The sequence below is a fragment of the Hordeum vulgare genome, chromosome 7H (assembly GCF_904849725.1).
Source record: "Hordeum vulgare subsp. vulgare chromosome 7H, MorexV3_pseudomolecules_assembly, whole genome shotgun sequence".
Taxonomy (NCBI): domain Eukaryota; kingdom Viridiplantae; phylum Streptophyta; class Magnoliopsida; order Poales; family Poaceae; genus Hordeum; species Hordeum vulgare.
This window is the reverse complement of record NC_058524.1, coordinates 337,605,290-337,612,310: the sequence shown is the minus strand read 5'-3', so window position 1 is coordinate 337,612,310 and position 7,021 is coordinate 337,605,290.

Sequence of the window (7,021 nt, the reverse complement as noted above, 5' to 3'; positions counted from 1 at the left end):
CAAGCTTGAAGCCTTGCTTGTCTTCAAGAAATTCAGTTGACAAACTGAAAGAGACAAAAGAAAAACTTTGACAAACTCTGTTTGATCTTGTTGTTGCAACTATGTCTAACTCATAACCTGAATTTCAGCAAGATCACAAGAAAACCACATAAGCAAATGACATCTAGGTCTCACGGTAAACTCATATCAATGGCATAATCAACTAGCGAGCAAATAATAATAAGTCTCAAACGTCAACACTTCAATCAAAACAATCATGAAGCAGTACGAACAGATGGTGTCTCACTAGCTCTTTCTGAGACGGCAAAACATAAATGCAGAGCACCGTCAAAGACCAAAGGCTGACTAAACATTGTAATTCATGGCAAAGAAGATCCAGTTACAGTCATACTCAACAGAGTTAACAGCAAAGCATAAAAATGACACAGGTGCTCTCTAATTGGTGCTTTTATAAGAGGAGGATGACTCAACAGGAACATAAATAGACATGCCCTGCGCAGAGGGAAGCATCGATTTGTAGAGGTGCCAGAGCTCAAGCTTTTAAAATAGAGATAATAATTTTGGGTGGCATGCTTTCATTGTCAACGCAATGACCAAGATTTCTCACCATCTTCCATGCTACTCATGCTATAAGCGGTTCCCAAACAGAAAAGTAAAGTTTCGCCTCCCCCACCACCAATCAATCACACTCCACGACTAGCCGAATACGCGGTGCCGTCCATACCAACATCAATGCAGGGGGAGTTTTGTTTGCAATTATCTTTTCGATTTGAGCATGGAATTGGGCATTCCTATTACCGGCCCCTTTCTCGTGAATGATAGTGAATAAACACATATCAAGGATAACACACCTATCATGGAAGATACTGATAGCCCCCTGTCACTACATGAGCGGTTCGGGCATGCAAAATAGATTATTTCTGGAAGGTTTAGAGAGTGGCACATCCAAATTTATTTGGAACGGCAGGTAGATACCGCATATAGGTAGGTATGGTGGACTCATATGGAACAACTTTGGGTTTATGGAAGTGGATGCACAAGAAGTATTCCTGCTTAGTACAAGTGAAGGCTAGCAAAAGACTGGGAAGCGACCAACTAGAGAGCGACAACAGTCATCAAAATGGAATGAGATTAACCAACATTGAGTGCAAGCATGAGTAGGACATAAATCACCATGAACATGAATATGATAGAGGCTATGTTTGATTTTGTTTCAACTACATGCGTGAACATGCGCCAAGTCAAGCCACTTGAATCATTCAAAGGAGGAGACCATCCTATCATACTACACCACAGTCATCTCAAAATTCATGTTGGCATCCAAGGCAAAACATTATATGCTCCTAGCTAATTAAGCATGGCATCAGTAACTATGATCTCTAAGTTGTCATTGCAAACATGTTTCTCTCACAACAAAGATGAATCAGGCACGATGAGCTAGTGATATTTACAAAAACAAAATAGATCAAGTTCATACCAGCTTTTCCATGCTCAGTCACTTCATCATATATCGTCATTATTGCCTTTCACTTGCACGACCGAACGATCTGAACAATAATAAGAGTGCTCATGCATTGGACTACTCTAGAATCTGGAGGCAAACACAAAGGAGAAGACAAAGTAATATGGCTCTTTAACAGACAAACAAATATGCATGCTAGAGCCACTAAACATTGTAACCATGGTCTTCTACCTTGACCCAAAGAAAAAGAAAACTATTTACACGGGAAAGATCCCAACAAGAAAAAGAAGAAAAAGGAAATCTTTTTCGGTTCTCTCAAACTAGACAGACACACGAAAAGAAAATGAGAAAAAGAAAATAAACTAGCATGGATTATACAGTGGCAAAGTGTGAACACTGACTGACAAAGTGAAAGTGTAAGCAAGAATATAAAGTCAGTGAGAAACACATACACCCCCAAGCTTAGGCTTTTGGCCTAAGTTGGTCTACTCCCAAGGAGGGAAATAACTAGCTCCAGGGTACTCCGGAGTGGACTGAGGATGCCACTGCTGTGTGAGCTCCTCCGGCTCCCACTGATAAACTGGCGTCTAGTACTCGACTGGTGGCTCGGGCACGGGCACTTGTGGTTGGGCTAGGCCCCAATATGCGTAGATGTCCGAGGGCATAATAATGTACCTGCCTGCATGAAGATTGAACAAAGAAGGACCAGGTAAAGTAATAGTCTCACGAGTACCCTGAATAAACACCAGGTTATAAATCATCCTTCTATTTATATCTCTATCAAGAAAGTCATGGAAAACCATGCTATCGTAATCTAGATATCTCTCGGGAAGAAGAATTTCCTCTTCCTCGTCCAGTCTAATAGGTATCTCAAAGTGTCTAGAAAGACGAGTAGCATAGATACTTCCATAGACAATGCCTTTAGAAGGGTTCGTGTTCAACCGTTGAGCTACTAAGGCGCCCAAGCTATAAGTTTTATCATTATAAAGGGCTTCGCGCACGACCGCAAGATCTTGGGAACTAAGTGACCCAGCTTTCCCACGGCCAATCAAACATTTTCCCACAAATAATGAGAAGTACCGAAGCACGGGAAAATGTATGCTAGCAGCTCTAGCAGAAGACACTCCTCTCTCCTCTCCTACAACAATTGTATCGATGAAAGCCTCCAAGTCCCGTGGACGAGGTTCATGAATATCCCCAACGTAAGGTAATTTGCAAACATTGCAAAAATCCCGGAGTTACATGTGCTAGGGGATATCATAAAGTTTGAACTCAACCATAGGAGGATTCTTCCTCGGATAGAAGTTAAAGCTTTGTACGAAGATATTAGTGAGGAGGAGGTATTGCGGACACTTATCTTCAACGAAGGCGGTAAGGCCTGCGTTCTCCACCAAATAGTAGAAGTCCTCATAAAGTCCGGCGGTGCGTAAGAACACATCGCTTGGCCATTCGCACGCTCGAACTTCTGCAACTCGAGGGACCGAATACTTGGACTTCTTCTCACTTCCATCATCCTTGGGGTCATGGCTTGAAGAGCCTCTTAAGAACATCCTCATCTCTTCCCTTTTCTATCTCTGAAAATTTCTGAAATTTTTAGTGGATCTAAGGAAAAGTGAATAATGCTCAACGAAACTCATAGCAACTACTCCCACAACTGCCTAGAGGCCATATTATGCATCGAAACCACTTGGGACCAGTTAAAATTAGCATGCAAAGCTCAAGAACATGGTCACCAAGGCAGCAAAAATACGCGAAGTATAAGGCACTAGAGCAAAAACTAATTCGACCAATGGAGGAGTCACTTACCACGGAGTAATTTCCCCAAAACACTTCGAAGAATGGTGCTTTGAGCAAAGAGATCGAAAATCCCAGCAAGAGGAGCAAGAACACGGGTTTGAGCTGCGAGAAACGATTTTTTCTGGAGGTAGGAGAAGAAGATGAGAAAGAATGAGTGGAGGGGGTGCACATGGGACCCACAAGCTAGGTAGGCGCGGCCAGGTGGTGCCCGCGCCTCCAGTGCTTGTGGGCCACTGGTGCAGCCCCCAGACTAGCTCTTCGTCTCAGTATTTTTCAAAAATTCCAGAAAAAATCATAATTGATTTTCAGGACGTTCGGAGAACTTTCATTTTCGGGGTACTTTTCTACGGGACAATAGAATAGAAATCAGGGAAAACTAAGCTAAACCTATCATTTTTCTTCTAAGCAACCGAAGGTGAAATCTTGGAATAGAGGGTTGTGACTCCTCGATTCATGAATCTCATGGTCATCGAAAGAAATCAAGTCTCCTTGACAAACCTTTTCGAATCGCAAAAGAGAACGGAGAATTTTCGAATAGTCACTTGGTTACCTCAATGGGGATGTGTATTTCCCCAACAAGCAAATCATACTTCATCTTGACAGAAGGTATAGGGCATTCAAAGCTCCCAATAAGAATCGATGAAGTCTTTTAAATAGCATTGATGCAATGTACTCGATATTGTTTCTTTGGAAAGTGCACCGTATGCTCATTACTGTTGACATGGGAGGTGACATTTGTCACGCCCAAGATGCGACCCTATCCTCAATTTGGCATGAAAACCTCGTCAGGGATAGAAGCGCATATCGTCGTGTCGCAAGAATGGATATCTTTACAAGTACATGTACTGAAAAGAAGATATATATATATATATATATATATATATATATATATATATATATATATAGAGTTGGCTTACACTGGCCACAAGCTACATTAGAGTCACAACAGTACAATACATAATCATCATGAAGAAGAGAAGGGTACGACTATAGACGAAAACAAACGAGAAAAGAAGAACGACGTCCATCCTTGCTATCCCAGGCTGCCGGCCTGGAACCCATCCTAGATCGAGGAAGAAGAGGAAGAAGAAGCAACTCCAAATGAACAATCAACGCGCTCGCGTCAAGTAACCTTTACCTGTACCTGCAACTATTGTTGTAGTAATCTGTGAGCCACACGGGACTCAGCAATCTCATTTCCAAAGGTATCAACACTAGCAAAGCTTAATTGGATGAGGCATGGTTAAGTGGTGAGGTTGCAGTAGCGGCTAAGCATATATTTGGTGGCTAACTTACGAGTACAAGAAATAAGAGGGGGAAGATCTACGCATAACGGACGTGACTACTGATGATCAAATGAATGATCCTGAACACCTACCTACGTCAGACATAACCCCACCGTGTCCTCGATTGGAGAAAGAACTCACGAAAGAGACAGTCACGGTTACGCACACAGTTGGCACGTTTTAATTAAGTTAACTTCAAGTTATCTAGAACCAGTGTTAAACAAGGTTCCACATTGCCACATAACCGCGGGCACGGCTTTCCGAAAGATTTAACCCTGCAAGGGTGCTCCAACTAGTCCATCACAAATTACCACAAGACGCATAGAAAACCTCAATCACGATGCTCGTGATATCATCGGATTCCCTAGAGGAAAACCTCAACTCTGAGATTACCCAAAGCATCACGGGAATCCCGATGCACAAGATATCTCGTCAAAGGTAAAACTAATCCAGCAAGGCCACCCGACGTGTCCCGCTAGGAGCCGCGTATATCATTCTCAGGACACGACAGATAAGAGAAACGTACGGTGGCCTGATAGAAATCTCCCGAGTTGCCCCGGGTTGGCCCCGCACGGTGCTCTGTTTTGGACCAGCACCATCAGGACTGCCCCCCCTGTATTATGTAGAATTACTCCTCGGGTAGCGCTAACTCCCTATGCATTTCAAATTAACATAATTATTATGTTGGGCAAATAGTACCAATGTTGGGCCTTGCCAGACCAGGTTTAATCTAAAACGAATTATCAAGGGGGTCCCCATAACAACCCCAATCATGTTAGGAGTGCTCAATTATGGAACATAACACCGATAGCCGAAACTAAGGGGGCAAAGGTGGAACAAAACACTAGGCTAGAAAGGCCGAGCCTTCCACCTTTTACCAAGTATATAGGTGCATTAAATTAAATAGCATTAATATGGTGATATGACAAGGCACCCATGTAAACAGATGGAAGCAACTGCACCTGCAACTAGCAACGCTAACACAAGGTTAAGCAAGCAGTAACATAGCCAATCAGTGGTTTGCTAGGTTCTGAACAGTTGAAGGTTGTCATGGCATTGTTGAGAGGCTGATATATAACATGTGGTAGGCAACGAGACATAAACGATAGAAACGGTAAACTAGCATGGAAATGATAGTAATGGTATCTGGGGAAAAGGTCATCTTGCCTGAGATCCCGCTTGGAAGAAGAATGACTCCGTGAAGCAGCCGAACCGATGTAGTCGAACGGGTCGTCACAATCCGACACGCTTGCGGAACTCTATCGAGACAAAGCAAACCGGAAACACAAATCAACACACGCTATTCACCACACGATGCAGAACACATATGATGCATGAGCAGCTGAATACATGCAAGACACGGCATGACAATTCACCCAATCAAAAACTACACATTAAGTGAAGTTCAATATGCAACGAGTTGCATATTGACGAAAGTCCATGTTTATTTATTTAGTTCTATCCCGATTAGATACACGACAATATTAAATGTGGTTAAACATGGCAAGAGGTGAAGCATAATTAAACTACCTATCTAGGCATTTTAAATGAGGTCGGAAATGACATTTAGCACCTCCGAGACGACCTCAAATGTTAATTTCAATTATGTCCAGGTCTGAACTAACACATTTAATTAGTTGTTAAACATCAAAACAAATAGGTTCACGTGATTCTACGCGTCGCTACAAGCAATTTAAACATAGAGAACATCTCCAACGGAGCTACGGATCAAAAGATACAAGCACCGCAAGATATGATCGCCTGAATGCAATATGTGTGCAACGACGGTCACGAGCACTTCAAAACATACAACCAGAAAGAGAAAATGAAACTACACAAGGTTCTAAGCAAGTTTCATATAGGACACGGTCAAATCGGAGCTACGGTTCAACAACTACGAGCAAAACAAGAAATCACTACAATCTGCCAAAATCAGCCACATAGCATATTCTACACCCTACAACTACGAGCTACTCCACTCCAATATGCTCAAGCAAGGCATGAGACGATAGAGGGAAATAAGCACTACAACAAACTACTAACAACAACTAGCATGGCATCATGGATCACCAGGAAAGAAGTCACAAAAATGGCTTCTCACACACAGTTTCACACTTGGTGAAAATTACACTTCATGAAAGTGCAGTTTTCGATCAGAAGCCATATTGACAGCAACAAAACCATAAGCTATAGGGCTCCAGATTGCATGAAAATTCACAGCATGCTAGAGTATCACAAGGTCTATAACTTACTCCGTTGCACCAACCTCAAAGAAGCTACAGATAACAAGATACAGGCAAGACAAGACAACAACAAAATATAACAGATGTCAGACTTAGAAATATTTCAGCTCCTCCAAATCAGCACTATTTCTAGAAACGTGAGAGCAAGCAAACCACACCTAAACATGTATTTCTATTGCAACCAAAAATACTAGGGGCTAGACTAAACATCCAAGAACAACTCCCTAGTTGCC